This window comes from Gracilinanus agilis, chromosome 1, assembly GCF_016433145.1.
Source record: "Gracilinanus agilis isolate LMUSP501 chromosome 1, AgileGrace, whole genome shotgun sequence".
In the NCBI taxonomy this organism is placed as follows: Eukaryota; Metazoa; Chordata; class Mammalia; order Didelphimorphia; family Didelphidae; genus Gracilinanus; species Gracilinanus agilis.
In genome coordinates, this window is record NC_058130.1 from 607,941,181 (window position 1) to 607,964,435 (window position 23,255).

Sequence of the window (23,255 nt, forward strand, 5' to 3'; positions counted from 1 at the left end):
GGGAAATCATAATGAACTTAATAAAGTTAACTGTGTACATTCCTTTGGGAGAAGATGATATATGTAACTTAAGAAATTTGTGATTATTAGGGCTATTAGAAAGATTCTATATAGATAAAAGGCACAGATGTGAGTTGAGTATGATGGGATGGTCTCAAAAAAATGAAGGGGTGAAAAAGAGGGATGCACTAAGAGAAGTAGGGAAGAGACAAAAAGAATGTATAAGAAAGTAGGGGGGGAAATGTGGAGGGTGATGGTGGCAGGTAATGCCACTCATTAGAATTGATTCCAAGAGGGAATATATATAATACATACACACATACATATTTATGTATGTGTAAATATACACCTCTGTACATATGCATTTGTGTGTGTATAAATTCAGTTGAGGATAGCAATCTCTTATTCAGCAAGGAAGTAGAAGGGGAAGGGATAAGTTAAGAAGGTGTGTGTATATGATAAAAGGGAGGACAAATTAAGAGAAGCAGAAGTCAGAAGACTTTTGAAGAGAGACAGGACAAAAAGAGAGAGAGAAGGACAATTAGAAGAAAATAAGATGGATAAAATTCCACAGTAATCATAGCTGTGAATATGAGTGGGATGAACTCACCTGTAAAACAGAAGCAGGTAGCAGATGGATTAGAAACCAAAATCCTACAATATGTTGTGTACAAGAAACTCACCTAAGCATAAAGATATACACAGAGTTAAAATAAGGGGCTAGAGCAGAATCTATTATGCTTTAGCAGAGGTTAAAAAAAGGCAGGGTAACAATTATGATCTCAGACAAAGTAAAAGGAAAAAAATAGACCTAATTAAAAGAGATTATCATAGAAATTATATTTTGCTAAAAGGTACTACAGAAGATTAAATAATATCTATTCTAAGTGCATATGCACCAATGGTATAGCATTCAATTTCTTAAAGGTACAAACAAAACCAATGCAGTCAAAATTATAATAAATATGGGAACCTAGAGGAAAAATTTTTACAGGAAGCTTCTTTGATAAAGGCTTAATCTCACAAATATATAGGGAACTCAGTCAAATTTATAAAACAATTTTCTAGCTTTAATTCATAAATATCAAAAAATTTGAACAGGCCATTTTCAGTGGAAGAAACCAAAACCAACTATCTATGTCATATGACATGAAAAATGCTCTAAATCAATATCGATTAGAGAAATGTAAATTAAAATGACCTGAGGTATCATCTTACACCTATGAGATTAGCTAACATGATAGGAATGAAAAATGGCAAATGCTAGAGGGAATGTGGAAAATATAAACAGTAATGCAACTTTGGTAGAGTTGTGAACTGATCCAAATGTTTTGGACAACAGTTTGGAACTATACCCAAAGGATTATAAAATTGTTCATACCTTTTGACTGAAATAAATGTAGATAATATAGATGGAAGGTTTGTATCCTTGTTTTTGGTATATAGCTGAGTGACTAGGCTCTACAGGCCTGAGTAGGCCTGAGTGTCAGCTTGTAGAGCAAAATGCTATCTGACTCTCTTAAACCTTGATAAAACAGTAACTTAGATTTATTTTATATCCAAGTAAAAGAAGAAGGATGTAGACCAGGGAAAAGATTTCCCTAAGCTTAAAATCTAGATATTTCTCCCTCCTTTCTACAGGCTTCTCACAAAACCATCTTCAAGCTACACTTTCACTACTCTGATCTTTCTAAAAACCCAGATTAATTAACTAATCTGAGCTGACTGGTCCTCAAATTAAAGTTAGTCATGATAAAAGTTCATCAGAGGAGAAAGGGTTGAAATCTTGATGAGCTCAGCCTATTAGGCAGAGTTCAAGATGGCTACAAGCTTCTTCTTCACTGACAGTTCTCTCATACACACAGTCAGGAGACTCTCAGGAACCAGGAGCTTACAGGATCACAGGGAGATGGGAAATTGGAGACAGGGATGGACAAGATCTATGGATCTTCAGATCTCTTGAACACAGGAACACCAGCTCTCAGGAACAGGTAAGTAAACTTCCCTTAGACCAAAACCAGATCAGCTCCCACAGGAAGTTCTCTCTCTGCTCCTCTTGGATAACAGGAACAACAGCCCCCAGTTATCTCTGTGTGTCACCTTTTAAGCAGTCCTCCCATTCCAGAATGGGGTCCATAAAATTCTGTGTGTGTGACCAGACCCTCCTTTGCAAACCCTTGCCTTTGGCCACTCTTCCCAATTTTGCAAACCCCTGTTCTCTTTCATTTTCCCTAACATGACCCTGCAGTGTCACTATTAGATTTGTTTCCAAAAGAAATAAAAGAAAAAGGAAAATAACCTACATATACAAAATATTTATAGCAGCTCTTTTAGTGGTGGCAAAGAATTGGAAATGAGAAAATGCCCATCATTTGGGGAATGGCCAAGCAAGTTGTAGTATATGATTGCGATGGAATACTATTGTGCTATAAGAAGTGATGAACAGGATGGTTCCAAAAAAACTTAGAAAGACATATATAAACTAATACAGAATGAGGTAAGCAGGGCCAGGAGATCATTGTATACAATAAAAACAATACTGTAAAGATAATCAACTGTGAAAGTGAGTAGGGCACTGAACTTGGAGTCAGGAAGATAAAGTGTAAGAACTTGGAGTCAAGAAGATGGAGTGTAAGATTCCACTTCAGAAACTTACTAGATGTTGTAATAAAGGGAGAGGGGGGACTTCACTATAGGAGTAGTGTAGAGGATGGAATAAGGCCAGCCCCCCAGGGCTCTAGACTGGTGTAGAAAGTGGAGTATGTATTAGGGGTCCTGCACCCGAGCTGGCTGTGAATAGTTGAAACTCTCTTACTACCAACCTAAACCCCTTTAAGCTCATGGTTCTATGACCTACCCAGAGAAATGGTAGTAATCCTATTGGTCAATAGGAGGGGTCAAGCAGGAAGAAGGTTGGCACTTCCTGGCCCTAATTGCTTATGGAGTTTGTTAGCTGTAGCCTATAGAATGTTCAAGATGGTGATGTTGGTTGGCCTTTGGTCAAGGTAAGGCAAATGACTTCAAGATCTTAGCTTAGGGTCAAAGGGGGTTTATTGGTGATAAGTTGAAATAAGGTAAAGGGGATTGGAAGTGGGTAAGGTAAGCTAAAACTTGAGATGACTAATTTCAATAAACTGCTCTAAGTAATGCTGAAGATCTTCTTAAAGTGCAGAAGAAAGGATGCTTTGTGGGCAAACTTAATTCTGATTGGCTTGGTTGCTGACCCAGGGCTGTGAAGCCCTGGGCCAGATGGTGATGTCTTAAGGTATAAAGATTAAAAATGATAAATGCTGATATTATGAGGAAAAATAATATTTAATTACCATGGCCATGTTGGTAAAAGTATATAAGACCACGCCTGACTCTTTCAAAAATACCACCAGTTCTTATCTCCTTCCATCTTGTCTGCCTCCTACCAGAGAGAGCGAGCCCCAGCTCCACCCCTAAATTTAAGTTGAGCTCTATGTTGGTTCCCGTTGTTTGACGTTATCACATCAGAAATCAGAAACCCATTGGATCACAGAAAACTTAGTCTCAAAGTCCCCCACATGTCCACAGGAAGTTTGTAAGATACTTTTAAATGGGACATTGGATAGTAATAAACTCTTGTTTCCTATAAAGGGTTGTTGGGTTTTCCAATGAATTGTTGGTATTTCCCTAGGAATGAAAGTTGCTCCTGCCTGCCTAAGGAAGCTAAACCTCAAACCACCCCAGGGCCCAGTCCCATGTTCCACCTCCCTAGCCCAGAAGAAGTAGAAGTGAACTCAGGGGCTAGGGACCCCTAACTCCAAACTGCATGGTTGCAAGATTTTATGCACTACAATGTGTGACTGTGATCAAAACATTTCACTTTTCTGCACCTCAGTTTCCTCGTATATAAAATGAGGAGGGTTGGACTTGATGGCTTCTAAGATCTCTTTTAGCTTTAAGTCTATGATCCTACTTCAGTACTTTATTAAGTACCTACTATGTGTCAGGCACTTTGCTAAGTACTTGGACTACAAAGAAAAGCAAAAAAGGCAGTCCCTCACCTCAAGGGACTCACATTCTAATGGAGAAAGACAACACATAAAAGGAAGTGAAAAGATAGGGAGAGTTGGGGGAGGAGGAGGGAACAGAGGTATGAGTAAGAGTAGGGGAGGATACTGGTTTGGGAACATGATGAAAATTCAGAGTAGATCAAGGTTGGGAAATGATGAGATGGCTGCTCAAAGTTTCTTTCTTAAATGGAGGATCTAATGATAAGTGTTGGAGGGGATGTGGTGAAATTGGGACACTAATTCATTGGTGATGGAGTTGTGAACTAATCCAACAATTCTGGACAACAATTTGGAACTATACCCAAAGGGCTTTAAAACTATGCATAGCCTTTGATCCAGTAATAACACTACTAAATCTCTAGCCCAAAAAGATAAAAGCAAAGGGAAAATGACCTATTTGTACAAAAATATTTATAGCATCTCTTTTTGTGGTTGCAAAGAATTGGAAATTGAGAGGATGTCCATCACCTGGGGAACAAGTTGTGGTATATGATTGTGGTGGGATACTATTTTGCTCTAAGAAGTGATGGGCAAGATGATTTCAGAAAAACCTGGAAAGACTTAAATGAACTGATTTTAAGTGAAATGAGAAGAATCAGAATACTGTAAACAGTAACAGCAGTATTGTATGATAAACAATGTCAAAACAGTAAACAATGACAATCCCCAAAGACTCGTGATGAAAAATGCTATTAGGTTCCAGAGAAAGAACCAATGGAGTCTGAATGCAGACTGGAATATGCTATAATTCACTCTTTTTCCCTTTTCTGGTGATTTTTGTTTGTTTGAGTTCTCTTCTGCAAAATGACTAATATGAAAAAATGCTTTACATCTATTTTATAAAATCTATTTTAGATGCTTACCATCTTAGGAGTGGGGCAGAGGGAGGGAAGGAGGAAGATAATTTGGAACTCAAATTTTTTTCTAAAAACCAAATGCTTAAAATTGTTTTTGCCTATAATTGGGGAAAATATTTCTATGAGGAGCTATCCACTGTCCACCTTCTACTCTGTCCAATCAGAGAGAAGGAAAGGCCCCAGGGGCAAGGGGTATTGAGGAGATTTGAGTTTGAGAGTTGATATGATCTAGTAGGGTGATGAAATGCTGGAAGGCATGATGAAGGCATATCCCAGGAATGGAACTAGGTGTAAAATGATGTGTCTTTCCTCATATACCTGAAACACTAAGCCAAGAGGAGTAGGCATACTCTTTGTTCCTCATTAATGCATTAAGATCTCCTCCCCCAGACCCTAAATCCTCAATTTCTTCTGTCTCGAGAATCATTCTGTCTAGCTACCTCACCCTATATCCCAGTTGTTATCCACTTATCCCCACATTATTTGTCCATCTTTTTTAAGAAGTAACTCAGTACCCACCTCATTGTCTTCCTTTTCACATCAACTTCTGCCATTTTTATTTGGGGCTTTCAATTTTCAGCTTAAGCACTTTGGTTTTCTAGCTCTCCTTACACTTCAACTCCCATGATCTTAACCTTCCCTCCACCTTAGTCATACACTGAGATAGTCTTACCCAAGGTCTTATCATCACCTTGGAATGCCATATTAATCATGCATCCCACAGACATTGACAAGGAAATAAAGATGACAGAAATAGATACCCAAAGGTTTGGGAACAGATTGCTCAGCTTCCTCTTCTTTCCTAGAGAATTTAACCTGGCCTTGAGACTAGAGGGACTGGTCCATACAAAAAGCAGACAGAGGAAGTATGATGTACAATGGGGGATGGGACAAAAAGAGAACAGAACTCCATGAACTTGGTTTGATCCAACAAAGAGTTCCCCTTGATTACGATTTGCATAATTTAAAACCAGGAGACAAAATGTACATAAGAAACTTCACAAGAAAATCAGCAACAGACCCCAAATGGTTAGGACCCTATCAAATTTTGCTCACTACCCCTATAAGTATAAAAGTAGAAGGAAAAGAGTCATGGTTCCATGTGACCCATGTGAAACCTGAAAAGAAACATACAAATGTAGAACACCCAGAAACAGTTCAAGATAGACAAAAAACAGAAAGTTCTGAGGCCTGAGAATTGAAATCAAAGTTACTGCAAAACACAAAATCATTGAAAAACATCTGAAAGTGCATATAACATAGACACGCAAACAATTGATTGACATTAATGACAAAGCATCACAATCTACACTGTTCCTGTATCTGGACCAGAGAGCCTGTCCAACAACACGTATGATGACAGACAACATGTGATGGAGAAACAGAGAAGGGGAAACACATCAAGAGAAGAAAAGGAAATCGAGAATATCACCAAGAAGAAAGATACAAGGAAAGAGTACTTGAAAAGACATTGTGAAAAAACTTTTGAACTTTGAACTTTGCAAAAATGGACAATTGCACAAAGAAGAGGACAGAAGGAAATGATTTATTTAAGACTGGTGCGGCAATAACACAAAAACACAAATTAACCTCACACTTTAGGGATAATGCAACCACAGTACATAGCATCAAGACAGAAGAGAAATCTACAGGCAACTTGAAGAAAATTGACAATTTTGAAAACAAGAGTATTTTGCATGCACAGTACATAAAGTGAACACGAAACACAACACAAAACTGATATCTAGTCAAGACCTCGTGTAAATAAAGGAGTGTTTAAAGATTGTGTAAATATAAAATTTATATATGTCTATAATGTAAATAGTTGCAAGTTCCATAAGATTTTAGCCACATAAGAGAATCCAGCAATTTTCTTGACTGGTTAACATCGATATGCAGGACTAATGCTCATACAAATGTATAATAGTGTAAATAATGTAAATTTTATGTATACCTGTAACATAGGTTTGAAAAGTAGAATAGAATTGTAAATTATAGTCCCTAACCATGTAGATACTGTAGCATACTAACAATTTAGTAGATAATTAGAACATTAGCCATAGGGAAAGTGCAGAAAGGACTAGGGAAGTTCAAAAATAATTTTTTTAGCGAGCTAGTACAGGAAAGCATAAGAATAAAACATATAAGTGTTGTTGGATAGATAACTAAGAATACTAACATACTAAAATAGATTCTCAATATAAAAACTAACATTGCATTTAAAACATAGGTACTTTAAACATAATTTGATAACAGCTAGGAATAATAAGATAGTTGTATTGCATTATTTGATAGACATATATTAAAAGTAGAAACAAGTTAAAATTCTGTTAAAATCATAGATGTGTTAAATAATAACTTAGGAAAGTTTAAGGATAAGAAAATTGTTTAACTGTCAAACTTAGACATTGTGTTCAATGGAAAACTTTTCGTGTTACAAAATTGTTTTATACCCTCTAAATATTGTTATATAAATTGCAACCCTCGTCCCCCTTCCAACCTCTCCAAAACCCTGTCTTAGAATAGGAATAGATAGATAATTAGTATAGTGATAAGACAAGATAGGGATTTATTATTTTGGAGGGAGGGGGAACATAGGATAAGAATAGGAAATAGTGATACACGAATTAAGTGGGACTTTTGGAAAAAGTCTCACCACACAAAACTGGGATACTGTAAGGATGGGGAATGGGACAAAAAGAGCCAGAAGAAGGCCATTGGTGAGAGTTGGTGACAGTTAAGACCAGAGGGGAATTCTGGCTAATGCTCCAGAGGAAGAAGGAGGAAGGAGGGACTTCCAGCTGAGGGCTGAGAGAGGGAGGAGAACATCCCAGCTCAAATCCAGTCCTGAGGGCTTCCTGAGGATCTTTCTTTGGACACTGAAACCCCGATTCCCTGGTCAAAGGCATCCCATCGCATCTCACCCAGCAAGACTTCAATTTGTCAAATATATTTTAAAGGGAGTTCCTATTCAGGTATAAACTGGATTCTATGGTTTCTGAGGCCACTTCCAACTGTGTGGTTTTGCCATTCATGATTCTGTAGGATAACTTGCCTAAGGTCACACAAACACTTAATGGCCAACCTGGAAGTAAAACATAGTTCTAATGCTATATAATTCATAACTCTGTAAAACTAACTCTCAAAACTGAAAATGACTAGGTGTAATATACCAGAATATTGTTGAGCATTTATTGTAGCTCATAAGTTTGAGGCAAGCCCCAGATCCTAAATTATTATCTATTTAGAAGAAAGGAAAAACACAACTGGACAGACAATATGTAGACTAAAGGAATACAATGAATGGGGTTTGCTGTTGTTGGCCATATGCACCAGTAGATGGCAGCATCCACTAACTTTTCTCTAAAATAAATTGTCTCCCAAAACCAAAACTGAGAAGGACTTCATGATATTTTTATTTCTAGATAAAAATTTGATATTGATTTTATTATACTGCGCATTTTACAGGGAAGAAAGAAACCTTTATTATAAAGATGAAAATGAGAAAATTAACATTAATAGTCGAGGAGGCTGCATTGAACGATTCTTGGTCATGGAAATGTGTAAAACTAATAATGTCAAAGAAAATACTAAATCAAAGGTAAATATTTCCTGTGTGACTCTAATAATGACAATTTTTGATACTGGAGATGATATTTTCAAAAATAAATTTAATCTCTGTCCTTGGAGGGGGGAACAATGAGCACAGAAATATACTCATAGAATGGGCAGCAAATGCCCACAAAATGATGCCCACGTCTATTTAGACATGGTTTCTATGTGAACTGATTTTGCTTAACTATTTTCTTTTGTTACAAGGGAAGGCTCACATCGTGAGTGAAGGATAAGGCATTTCTAGAAATTACTGTGATATTAAAGCTAAAGACACAAAGAACATTTTAAAGGAGGGAGAATATGTAGAATTGTTTATTTATTTTTCAAAATGTATTTAGAATATTTTTCCATAGTTACATGATGCATGATTTTCCCCAGCCCCCTCTTTCCTCCCCACTCCTGGATCTGACAAGCAATTCCATTGGGTTATATCCCACTGGGTATATCATGGTTCAAAACCTATTTCCATGTTATTCGTATTTGCAATAGAGTGATCTTTTAACATCAAAATCCCAATCACATCCCCATCCAACAACGTGACCCATCATATTTTTTTCTTCTGTGTTTCTACTCCCCCAGTTTTTTCTCTGGATGTAGATAGTGTTCTTTCTCACAAGTTCTTCTGGATTGTCCTGGATCATTGCATTGTTGCTAGTAGAAAAGTCCATTACATTCAATTGTGCCACAGTATATCCATCTGAGTGTATAAGGTTCTCCTGGTTTTGCTCCTTTCACTGCATCAATTCTTGGAAGTCGTTCCAGTTCACATGGAATTCCTCCAGTTCATTATTCCTTTCAGCACAATAGTATTCCAACACCAGCAGATACCACAATGTGTTCAGTCATTCCCCAATCGAGGAACACTCCTTCGTTTTCCAATTTTTTGCCACCACAAAGAGCCCAGCTATAAATATTTTTTGTACAAGTCATTTTCCTCATCATCTCTTTGGGGTAGTAGTGGGATAGCTAGATGAAAGGGCATGCATTCTTTTAAAGCCCTTTGGACATAATTCTAAATTGCCCTCCAGAATGGTTGGACCAATTTACAATAGAGTTGTTTTTTGTTTTTTTTTAAGGATATACTCTCTACAATCCCTGAAGACACAAGGAATAAGTTTAACGTGCTCTACGAGAGATTTATGTAAGATATAAGAAAGAAGTTTGGCTAGGTACTTCATTGGATAGAAAGCCAGCCCTAGAGATGGGAGGTCCTGGGTTCAAATGTGGCTTCAGACACTTCCTAGCTGTGTGACCTTGGGCCAATCACTTAACTCCAGGTGCTTAGCCTTTACTCCTCTCTTGCCTTGGAACCAATGCTAATGGATTCTAAGACAGAATGTAAGGGTTTTAGGGAGAAAAAAAGACATAAGAAAGAAAAAATCCTGCCAATCTGACACTTTTTGCAGAGGATTACTGGGAGAAACTGTATAATCTGAGGTTTTCAAAAATAGCATGCATTAAAAAAGAAATAGGATGCATCCCACTGTGTTTTTTACAATCTTGTCCAAAGGTGGGGTGATGGAATTTCCAATTCAACGTCTAGAACAATCTTAACTTGCTTTTTCCGACCTTTGTGTATTTGAATGTGAACCCTTAATACTGTTTACACATTTATACTGAATAATATTGTAGAGATTAATCCATTTAAAAGCACCTGTCAGCCACTTTGCCTGTAGAGATTACTGTCCGTACTCCATTCATTGGCTTGTCTGACTCAGTGGCTCTTTTGGGAGTGTCAGTTTTATAATATACCTGGATATTATTCGCTTCTATTTACCTTTCCTCTCAGACGATGATATGAGTAAGGCTCATGGCATCTCTGAGGTCAGCAAGCACCCTCCTAGTTTTATAGAAGAGGCTACTGAAGGAAAAGTAAGTAAAAATGTATGGCCTAAAGTCATCGTAAATGTGAATGGAAAACAGGGTCTATTCTTGTTTGCCCAGAGAAGCTCAGGGAGAGGATGAACTAGATGACTTCTCAAAGTATCTGCTAGTCCTTTAATTCCCTGTTCTCTGTTTATTAGGCCTGTCAGCCATATCCTTCTAGACTGCATTTTCAGTTCAGATGAAAGAACCCTCTAGATATATAGGACCCTATGAACTACGTGTTTAAGAAGGATCAATCAATAAACAAGCATTTATCTGGCACTTTCTAGGTGCCAAGCACTGTGCTATGCATGCTGTTGCTGTAATGTTGAGTTATTTAAGTTGTGTCTGACTCTTTGTGACCCCATTTGGGGTTTTCTAGGTAAAGATACCAGAGTGGTTTGCCATTGCCTTCTCCAGCTTATTTTACAGATGAGCAAAATGAGGCAAATGAGGTTAAATGACATGTCCAGGGTCACACCTAGATTTGAACTCAGAAAGATGAGTTTTCCTGACTCCAGGTCTGGCACTTTATCCTCTGTGCTATCTAGCATAGGGAATACAAATAAAGTTATAGGACATACAGAGAGGCTCATAGAGACCATTTTACAGGTGAGTTCCAAAGAGGTTCAAAGTGACTTATAAGTAAATAAGTGGTAAAGCAGGAATCAAAACTCCAGTCCTTTGACTCCAAGTCTGATGTTCATTCTACTTTGCTACACTGCCCTAAGCAGCAAACCCACAAACTGGGAATCTGGAACACAATTACCTGAGAGCTGGTCTGTTATTGTAGCAATTTTTAAAAACAGAACGTGTTTTATTTAGTCTGCTCTATTTGAGAGGGAATGGGTTGCTGCAAATGCTAAAGGGAACTGGATCTGGGAATCTGCAAATTTGAGAAAAGTCAAGAAGTCCCAAAGTAGTGCAGCCAGGTTAGAAATGTGGAGATGTTCTGAGCTGAGCTTCCTCCTTAAAAGGAAATTTTACAGCATTGGAAATCTAGGACATAGTCACATGAAGAATTATGTCACAAATGTATAATAATAAAGGCAGTTACCAGGATGGCTCAGTGGATTGAGAGCCAGGCCTAGAGATGAGAGGTTCTAGGTTCAAATCTGGCCTCAGACACTTCCTAGCTGTGTGACCCTGGGCAAGTCACTTGACCCCCATTGCCTACCCTTACCACTCTTCTGCCTTGGAGCACATACACAGTATTGACTCCAAGACTGAAGGTAAGGGGCAGCTGGGTAGCTCCGTGGATTGAAAGTCAGGTCTAGAGACAGGAAGTCCTAGGTTCAAATCAGGCCTCAGATACTTCCCAGCTGTGTGACCCTGGGCAAGTCACTTGACCCCCATTGCCCACCCTTACCACTCTTCCACCTAGGAGCTAATACACAGAAGTTAAGGGTTTAAAAAAAAAAAGACTGAAGGTAAGGGTTAAAAACAAACAAACAAACAAAAACACTTGCAAAGGAAAGGCCTCCAGGAATTGATGCAGAGTGAAAGGAGCAGAACCAGAAGAACATTGTACACAGAGACAGATACACTGTGTTAAATAGAATGTAATGGACTTCTGTACTAGCAGCAATGCAATGACCCAGGATAATTCTGAGGGACTTATGGTAAAGATGCTACCCACATTCAGAGGAAGAACTACAGGGGTGGAAACAGAAGAAAAGCAACTACTTGACCACATGGGCCGATGGGGACATTATTGGGGATGTAGATGCTAAACGATAACTCTAGTCCAACTATCAATAATATAGAATTAGGTCTTGATCAATGATACATGTAAAACCCAGTGGAATTGCGCGTCAGCTAAGAAGGTTTAAGGGGTTTGGGAGAGAGGGAAAGAACATGAAATATGCAACTATGGGAAAACATTCAAAATAAAATCTTAAAAAATAAATAAATAAAATAAAAGGGAAAAAAATAAAGGCAGTTACCATAAGTTACCACACACATACAGAATTCTATGGATCAAATGTTTTACTGGCCTGTTTTCATATCCTTCCTCCAAATGGACCCATCTATATTGATTTCACTAATTTGTCACACATTAGCAGAGTAGTTCATTCTTTTTTTAAAAGTTACCATTCAAAACAATATCCACTTAGTAAAAGTTTCTGCCACACTTCTATGATCAAAGAACATGGACATAATAATATAATATAAAAGTAGAATTTCAGGAGGCCTCTAAAAGGCACTCAATTGAGGGTTTAAAAATATTTTGACACGTAAATTTCTTACTTTAAAAAATTTTGCAGAATTTTGATCAGAAGGTAAGTTATTTTTAAATATAAATATGGAAGGGTAGCTAACTGGTACAATGGATAGAATATCATTCCTGAAGCCAGGAGGAGCTGAGTTTAAATCTGGCCTTAGACGCTAGCTGTGTGAACCTGGCCAAGTCATTTAACTCTGCTTCAGGTTCTTCCTCTCCAAAATGAACTGGAGAAGGAAATGGAAAACCAAATCCAATATCTTTGCCAAGAAAATACCAAATGGGTTCAGGAAGAGTTGGACAGGCTTAAAATGATTGAACAATAATATAAAAATAAAACAGGAATAGACACTGATGCACAAGAATGAGATCACTGCTGGATAAATAGCCTAAGAGATTCACTAATGCCCAAGAAAGGTTAAAAGACCTTGAGTAAGGCCTCTAGAACATTTAAGGGAATACATAAGCAAGAAATGCACACAGTGACAAGGAAGATATGGTTGTGATCTAAACCTGTGCAGAGAGTTCCCACAAAGGTGAGATCACAGATCCCTTTATGTTTTGAAATAGTATCCATTTATATACTTATAAATACTTGCATTTAAATGGGTATTTTTACATATACAGGGTGCCCCCAAAGTATTTCTAAGCTTAAAACTGCATGAAGTCTTTCAGGATGCCCTATAAGCACATGTGACCTTTGAAACTTTATGGCTAAATATCCTAGGACACTATAATTTCAGAAAACTAAAAATTTCAAGTGACCCTAAAGGCAATATAAAAACCTATGGTGGGTGTGAATGACGTTGCTAATGATGATTTGAGAACAAGTATTGGAAAGCAGGGAGAGAAGGAGGGGGCAAAGTGGGGAAGGAAGGAGTGGAGATAGAGAAGGAGGGAGAGAGATGGCAGGAGAGAGACACAGAAAGAGAGAAAGACAGAGACAGAGAGAATAACAAGGACTCCAGGACTTGTGTGACTGGAAAAAGAGGTGGGTCATATATATATATATATATATATATAATAATACATAACAAGAATAAGGAATTATGGATGGACACTTCAAGTTTTCTACTTCTACCTACAAAATATCAAATGGATCAGAGATCTCTCCAATGCACTGGATAAATAAATCATTTATTGACACAAGTCATCCAGGATGAGAAAACATGAAATGAGTTTTCATTTGAATCAACAGGGGAAGTACTTGCACCAGTATGATCATACTTATAATTTACTAGAGTACTTAATTTATCAATTGGTAGTAAAGCAAAATATTCATCTTTTAGTAGCTGGCCAACAATTCATGGAAAATATAATACTAATGATAATGATGGAACAGTAGAATATTACGTCTGGGAGGGACCTTAAGGGGCATTTAATCCAATAGCCCCAATTTACAAGATGAAGAAACAGACTCCAAAAGGTCAATTGACTTGACTAGGATTAAACAATCACCTATTTTCAGATCCAGTTTTAGAAACTAAGTCTTGGATTAGCAGAAATTTAGAATGATCAGTTTAAGGATGAAGATGGTTAGAATTATGATAATATTCCTTCCCTTTCTTATTTTGCCACTTGCCACAGTCATTGACAGTGTGGCAAAGTAAATAGATGACTGGTCTTGAAGAGAGGAAGACCTAGGTTCAGGTTCTGTTCCTGATATGCTAGCTGGGTGACCACGGGCATGTCACAATCCTAATTGCTTAGGCAACTTTCTCAGGAGAGAAGATGCACCTGCAACAGTGAGAGGAATTCAAAACAGAATCCTGTACCTCAGTGAAATCCAGGTCTGGTCTTTCTTTGTCCCCTGCCCCTAAAGTCATTAGAGAAGAATGTAGTACTGTAATAAATATAATTTTCACCTATAAGTACTCATGAAGAGAGTGACTTTGGTATCAAAGTCACTTTTACCCACTGGGGGCCTCAGTTTTTCTCATCTGTGAAGTGAGGAGTTTGAACTAAGTCCCTTCCAGTTCCACAGGTGTAATTGGCCTTTCTGGTACAGGCTTCACTTATACAGCTCAAATGGGTGGAGAGCAAAGGGGGAGTGGCAGTGTTTTTCAGAGATAAAAGAGTATTTAGAAAGCAACTAGACTCAAGAATGACATGTTCATGCTAACTTAAAATAATAACCGAGTGATTTCACCAAAACATTCAAGGTGCAACCACACTTGTGCAAAAAACCTTTATGGAATTCCAGTAGGGTTCCACAGAGCTACAGTTTCACAGAATCCTAGAATCCTAGGATTTTCTGGGATATAATTTGCAAAACTCAGCTTCAAATTTATTCTTAGAATAACCATTCAATCAAGGGGAAGTTCTGAAAACGAGCCTATACAAGAAGTAGCAGTGACAAGATGAATATGGCAAATACCACAGAGGAGTTTCACTTTTGAAGTCACACACCTTTGTAGTACAGTTCATTGCCTTTAAAATGCAAATTAAATTTAACCCCTTTGGTCTCAGCTCTGTAGGCATTGGAGGAGCAGGTTTGTCAAGATAGCAAAAGAAGGAGGTAAGAAATTCAAATGAGAAAACAGGAAATTCATTCTTGGCCAGTTTTTTGGCACACATCCAAACTGGTTCCTTCGCCAGAGGTAAAATTAGTCAGTAGACTGTTTTCTTTCTCCTTGAATATTCTTTCCCCCACCCCCACTCACTCATAAGAGAAAAAATATTGCTTCTAGAGTCAGAGAATCTCCATTTAAACCCAGCCTCTGATACCTATTGCCTGTGTAACCCTGGGAAGTCTCTCAACTCCCCTAAGCCTCATTTTCTCCATCAATAAAGGGGGAGGGGGACAAAAGGAGGTGGAGTAGATAATGAACTAGATGACCTCTGAGTTTCCTCCCAACACTAGATCTATGATAGCATGATTCCACAATCAGAATCATAGAACGATAAAGCTAGAAAGGACCTTAGAGGTCATCTATTCCAATTTCCATCTTTACCAATGAGGAAACTGAGGCATAGGTCATTGAAGTAACTTGCTCTAGTTAGTGATAGTCATAGGACCAGGTTTCCTGACTCTTTGTCCAATGTTCTCTCTACCATGTCCTATTGCCTTTCTAATTGTATCTCTGTTTGTGTATATAATGTCTGAATGATATATACAGGGTGAGTTGTTAGTATTATGACATATGATGAGTTATTCTTCCTGGGCATGGTCTGTAAGTGAACACATAATGGTTTTATTGTTAGCAAAGCTGTCATATCTCATAAATAAACTCTTTTTTAGACTCAGTCTGGTATTTTTGTTCACAATTCTATGAAAGAACACATGGGGGCAGCAAATGTTTAGGGGAAAAAATCATTTCAGTCCTAATTTATACAAGCTACTCTGTGGGAAATTTGGGGGAAAGAGATTTATTTATATTGATTTGTTTTAGTTAATGAAGCTGAATTATTCCTCTGCTTCAAACTGGAACAGGTAATGTCAGAGAAAGTGTTAGTCACCATGATTCAACTTTGCTTCCAGAAGTACAGGGCTAAGAGATCATTAAAAGCATTCCTTAGAAATAGGAAGCCTTTACAGAATGCTTCTTAACTTTCAGCCACACCTTCCTTGGAGAGGCTAAGAAGATCATTGTGTCACAGGACTGGCAGAAGCATATGTGAATTCACAGGCTAGGATTCCAACAGAGGTCCAACCTTAGATTATAAACTCCTTGAAGCCAAGGACTGTTTTTTACCCTTTTTGTGCTTAGTATGTTTCCTAGCACACAGTAAGTGCTCAATAAATGTTTTCTTATTTGATTTCAGCATTTACTCAGGATGAATAAAAGGCTTTTTTTTGGGACCATCAAAAGCTTGTTCTAAATCAATCTCTCTCTCTCTCTCTCTCTCTCTCTCTCTCTCTCTCTCTCTCTCTCTCTCCCTTTCTTTTTATGTTGGATCTTTAAGTATCAATTTGGGGATGTGCTATGATAATTCCCAGTTAAACAATGCAAGGTCAATGCTCTGACACTAGGAGTTTCAATTAATTAGTATCAAATATTTGTTGATCACCTTCTGTGTTCCATCTGTTTGTCAATCATTTCAATTGTGTACAACCCTTTATGGTCCCATTTGGGGTTGTCTTGGTAAAGATACTGGAGTGGTTTGTCATTGCCTTCTTTTTTTTTCTTTTTTTAAACCCTTACCTTCCATCTTATAATAAATACTATGTATTGGTTCTAAGGCAGAAGAGCAGTAAGAGCTAGGCAGTTGGGGTTACTTGACTGCCCAGGGTCACACAGCTAGGAAGTGCCTGGGTCAGATTGAACACAGGACCTCCCATCTCTGGGTCTGTTTTTCAGTCCACTGGGACACCTAGCTGCCCTTTCCATATTTATATTTTTTGACAATTTATTATTTGTTCAAAGTTCTGAAAAAAATTTTAGTATGAAATTTCCATGTTAAAATATTTGAAAACACTCAATTGAGTGACTTTTGGAGGTCTCTTGACATTCTACTTTTATGTTATATTGTTATCATATCCATATTCTCTTATAATAGATGTATGAGTGACATGCCTGCCCTGCATTGTGTACCAGGGACTGTTCTAATTGCTGGTGTTTCAAGGAATGCTCCTCACTAATGGTTATTCTTGGAATGTAGGGAGCAAGCACTTTGCCCTTTCCCTATAAACATCTTGTGGTATCTCTAGTATCTTCTCCACTGTCAATATTAATGGGTGAGCTTCAGTATAAGAAGTCCTAATTATGGGAGGCAACTAGTCCAGCCAAAGGGGCCACACTGGCCTGGGAGATGGGAGACCCTGCCACTAACCAGCTCTGTGAATGTTGAGAAATCTCTTAGTCTCTTACTTGAAAAATGAATTGGATTTGGTGATCTCTAAGGTTTTTTTACACTCGAGTATGCTATTACTCTAACTCTTCCTTCCTCTGTTCCTTTCCTGCTTCCTTTGTGTGAGCCATTAATTCTGAGAACATTCATTCCAAGACGAAACTGTAGGAGAAAGCCAAAGTACTGAAATCAAACTTGGCTTTCTCATGGACCCACTATACTGGGTATATAGTGAAGAGGGCTGAGTTGTTGTGGTTGTTTTTGTTTTTTTAACCCCTACTTTCTGTCTTAGGAACAACTCTAAGACAGAAGGGCAAGGGCTAGGCGATCAGGGTTCAGTGACTTGCCCAGGGTCATACAAGTGGGAAGTGGCTGAGGCCAGATTTGAACCCAGATCCTCCTGCCTCCAGGCCTGATGCTCTATTTGCTATACCACCTTAGTTGCCTTTAGGAATTTATTTATTTTTATTTTATTTTAAAATTTGTTTTCCATGGTTACAGTGATTCATGTTCTCTCCCTTCCTTCTTTCTTCCCTCCTCCAAGAGTTGACAAGCAACTCCATTGGGTTAAATGTATATTATCACTCAAATCCCATTTGCATATTGTTCATTTTTGTAATAGAGCAATCTTTTAAAACCCAAACCCCAAGTCATATACCCATATAAACAAGTGATAAATCATTAGGAGTTGTTTTTAAATGCATCAAATGCTATCCAGAAACTCGCTAATGGCAATGGAAAAGATGCCCATAATTGTAGGTATATAGAGAAGATTATACATTAGTTCTAGAAGCTTGACAATTTCCCATTACACATTTTTCTTTTAACTTTTCATTCAGATGAAAATTTTTCTGAGTCCAAACATCACTGAAATTCCATGGACATCCTTTGCATGCTTATTCTAGAATGAAGACCTTTTGGTAATTACTTCATGTGTTTAAACATCATCTCCTTCTGGTAATATTTCTGCTCTTCAAATAGACACTATTACATTATAACTTTTTTTTTAATCCTCACCTTCTGTCTTGGTTTCAATTCTAAGACCAAAGAGCAGCAAGGACTAGGCAGTCAAGGATAAAAATGGCTTACCTGGGGTCACAAAGCTAGGAAGTATATCTGAGGTCAAATCTGAACCCAGGTCCTCCCAACTCCAGGTCTGCTCTGTCTTCTCTGCTACCCAGTTGCCCCTTACAACTTCTTTTCAAGAAGCTGGTTTTATTGAAAGGCAACCTGGTATGGTACAAAGACAGCTAGATCTGGAGTCAGAGGACCTAAGCTCAAATTCCAACTCTGTTACTTCCAACCTTGGTCACCTTGAACAGGTCATTTAACTTCTCTGATTCTCAGTTTTATTTTTCAAAGTAGGGAGCGGTGGGTTCAAATGAGGCCTCTGTGTGAGCACTCTGGGCAAGTCACAATTGCCTAGTCCTTTATCCCTCTTCCATCTTACAACAGTTTTGATTCTAAGACAGAATGTAAGGAAGAAGAAGAAAGAAGAAGAAGAAGAAGAAGAAGAAGAAGAAGAAGAANATAAGAAAAAAATAGGAACAAACTGCATGAATTAGCTGAATGGCTGGTTACCAAAGACCAGTACAATTATAATTTCCAAACATGCTGACCCAATGAGAACTGTCAGGAATATGTCACTTCACATCACCCTGTTAATACAAGGAGTACATCACCAAAGTTAAATATTTGCGCCCACTTTTGAAGGGAAGTTTTATGTAGCAATGATTGGGAACAGAGTTTCAGGTGCTTTGGGGTAAATGAATGCAGTACTGCAAATCCAGAACTTAGAAGGTCTATTTCTTTAAGAGGAGGGTGTGGAGAGAGAAGACGAGACAGATGGGGAGAGAGGGAGAGAAGAAGAAAAAGAGGGAGGAGGAGGAGGAAGAGGAGGAGGAGGAAGGAGGAGAAGGAGGAGGAGGAAGGAGAAGAAGGAGGAGGAAGGAGAAGAAGGAGGAGGAGGAGGAGAAGGAGGAGGAGAAGGAGGAGGAGGAAGGAGAAGGAGGAGGAGGAGGAGGAGATGGAATAGTCTACTTCTGAGGTCTTTCCTAGCTCCAAATCTACTTTTAGTAAAGGCCCCTTAGCTCCTTCTCACTAAGTGGCGTAGGTATGCATAGAACTCTCTATGAATGTCTTTGCTCCCTGGTGGGCCTCAATTATGGAACTTTCAGGGAAAGAAGGCATGTGAAATTGAAAAAACAAAAGAATGGGGGCAAAGAAACCTGTATTCTTATCTCTGGTCTGCCTCAAGTTGATCCTTCACAGGACACATAAGCTTTTAGGATTTTCAGTTCCTTCATTTGTAAAAATGAGAGGTTTACCTCTAAGATTTATTTTGTTTGCTGCTCGTAGGTACTGTTCAACTACTTGCCCAGTATATGCTTTAATAGAAATTTGTTGAAATGCAGGTGACTGTCCTACTGTTTTTACTAGTCAAAATTAATTCAGGATAAAGGTTTAATAAGAGCACTAAATGTCCTTTCATTGGTAGACCAGGCTTTTATTTAATCTCTAACACTTAAGTCAGATTTTTCTTGCCTTATTTTTGGTAGTGGGGTAAATAAAAATTGTCAAGTTTGACCTATTGTCTGAGGCACTTTTGTTGTACTATGTGTCTTTTCCTAATGGCAAAATTCAAGAATAAAATTTAAGGTAGAAGTACCTAGGTTATTTGTATAAATACTTAGAGTGAGAAGATTTCATTTGTATGATGTTGTACATGTCCTATTTACCTAAATGTCAAGAAATGGCTTAATTGCAGCTGCAAAAATGAAAGAAGGAAATGTATTTTAAATCAAACATTTAAAAAAGCATTTTCTCTTTATTCAGCTTTTTGGAATTGTTGTTGTTTTTTTAACTCTGGCCAATAAAAAACAACAACAACAATCAAACCCAATATCTTACTAAGAATAAGTTCCATGGCAGAAGAGTAGAAAAGGCTAGGCAATTGGGGTTCATTTAACAAAACAAACAAACAAACAAAAAACCCTTTACTTTGATTTAATCACAATTCTAAGACAGAAGGACAATGGGTAGGCAAACAGGGTTAAGTGACTTGCCCAGGATCACCTTGCTAAGAAATGTTTGAGGCCAGAGATTTGAACCTAGGTCTTCTCAAGCTCCAGACAGGGTGTTCTACCCACTGTGCTACCTGGCTACCCATTGTGGCACCTGGCTGCCCCTTCTCCACCTGGAGAAGCTCATTTCAAACTTCAATGGCAAAACTTTTATAAAGTAACTGGAAATGGAAAAGTAACAAACAACTTAACTATATCCAGGAAGGTAGCTGGAATATCCCTTTCCCTCTTTGTTCAATCAAATGTCTCTTGCCACATTCTGTTTCTCTTCAGAGTCTGAGTTCAATGAAGATCAATTTTGCTTAATCATAACTAGGCTGCTTAGGTCCACAGGGAAAGTGGTATCCTATAACTTTAACTACTTAAGAGGAAACAAGGTGGCACAGTATGTAGAGTGTGAGATCTAGATTTGGGAGGACCTGGGTTCAAATCTGAGTTCAGATACTTCTTAGCAAATAATATTCCTGGGCAAATAATATTCAATATGACTTCTTTGTCTGCAAAAAAGAATAAAGAAATGATTTTAGAATTATTTTAATGTATTGATATATCTTATTTTTACATCACCTTCATTTCTGAATATTTCCCCATCAGATCATATCTTTAATGAGCAATAAAAAAATCCTAGGCCCCTCTTCTAAAGGGTTAACAAAAAACCAACTTTAGCCATTTAAATAGTACAACAGAGGCTGCACATAAGTAACTCTGACTTTGCTTAGGATTTCTCTCTGTTTTTTCTTGCCCCCCCAAAACTTTCTTTTTTCTTTCACTTGCCATCCTAGGAAAGGAAAAACCTCATGTTAGGTGCTTTTCACCTTTATTATACCATGACTGAAATAACCTCCTCAGTAAAGTTTAAAGACATATATGATAACATTCTGAAAGGATGAATTTAGAGTTTTCGAAGGCAGATGAAGTTGATAACGCCACTGACAATTTTAACCTTTGATCTAATCTTTTTGATGGAATAAATTTCAAATTGGACTTGCTTTATATGAATAACCTTGTACTTTTAGCATCATATTCCTTAAAGTTGTAATATTCAATATGACTCCTTTGTCTGCAAAAAAGAATAAAGAAATTATTTTAGAATTATTTTAATTTATTGATATATCTTATTTTTACATCACCTTCATTTCTGAATATTTCCCTCCCTCCTCTCTACCCAGCAGATCATATCTTTAATGGGCAATAAAAAAAAAAAAAGAAGAAGAAAGAAGAAAAACTAACCAACATATCCATAGTAATGTTTCGCTCCCTCCCCCAACTCCCCCAGGCCACCACCTCTGCCGAGAAGGAAGAAACATTTTAAAAGAGATCATTTAGGGGCAGTCAGGTAGCTCGGTGGATGGAGCACCAGACCTGGAGATGGGAGGTCCTGGGTTCAAACGTGACCTCAGATACTTCCTAGCTGTGCAAGTCTCTAAACCCCTGGCCCTTCCCACTCTTCTGCCTTGGAACCAGTACTTAGTATTAAAGCAATATGTATGATAAGAGACAGAGGGGAAGGTGTTTTTTAAAAAATAAATAAATAAAAATAAAAGAAATCGTTTAAAAAAGAAACAATTATCTGAAGACTGAATGGAATCTTATATCTGCTACGCACATATCTTAGGCTTGAGATTCAGGATCCTGGGCCCCTTTACGTTCCAGATCTCAAAAAAAAAAAAAAAAATCTTGTACAATTTTAAAAATGTAAACGTAATGCAATCTTTTCACTATCCTGTGCAAGATCAGCATGGTCCTGATTTAAGAAATTAGAGGTGATTAAAATAGGAAGCGTCTAATAGGTTTTGATAGCGATTGGGGTTTGCTCCTTCTAATCCTTTGGTTGCACAATAAAGCACCGGGGATCAGAGCTCAGAGCTCAGCGTGTCCTATTTAGCACATCTCAGTAGCAGAGCTTTCATAAATTGGCCAGCCTAACTTTCGGGAGAGAGAGGGGGAGGGCCAGGATAATGATATCTACTTCGCAAGTTAATGCCTTCCCATTTATTTTCTAAATTAAAGTCATTTTTTAGTTATGAGGATACAAGTCCCTTGGAAAACAGCACAGCTCCTAGTTCCTGTCTGCGCGGTTATTACTCAACATTGGCCAAGATAATTGAAACTAAATGTTGCATTAACCAAATCCATCCCAGTGATCTTCAGGACCTTTGACAAGGAGAGAAAATGGGGCTACCGCTTCACTCGAGAGGTAAAGGCAGGTTTATTGGACCAAACCCCGGGCACAGGAGGAGTTCTCCCACTAGGCACACAGGCACAGCCTCATGTAAATAGTTTCGAGGACTCAAGGAGAGATTACCACAGACAGACCAGTCTCAGAGGACTTTCTGTCTCCATCATCTTCTAAATCTCTGAATGAGATGGAACCAAATCAGCTTCCTACCAGGCTGCTCTATTCTCTTGGATGCTTTAGGCTGCCAAACAGAAGCCCTGGGACTCTGGAGCCAGAGCAGGGAACTAACAGCCTCAGGACTTTCCCGCAGAGGAAGGGGGGTGGGGCACGCTGCCGTACCCTGACTCTCACTTTACTAGCCAAGCAGTCAAACACAGCGCAAGCTGCAGCAATCAAACACTCTGGTCATCCTGGGCTCGGCTGAATTCTAGTTGTTGGGGAGCTGCAATGGTCTGAGGGCTCAGCAGCGGGTCCTGTAGTCTTGGGGAGAACTACCGGGTGCTGATCCCCTTAAAGCCTACACCAAGAGGGGGCGTTCATAAAATAATAATAATAATAATAATAATAATAACCAAGCGTTTTCTTTCCCGGAAAGTCGCA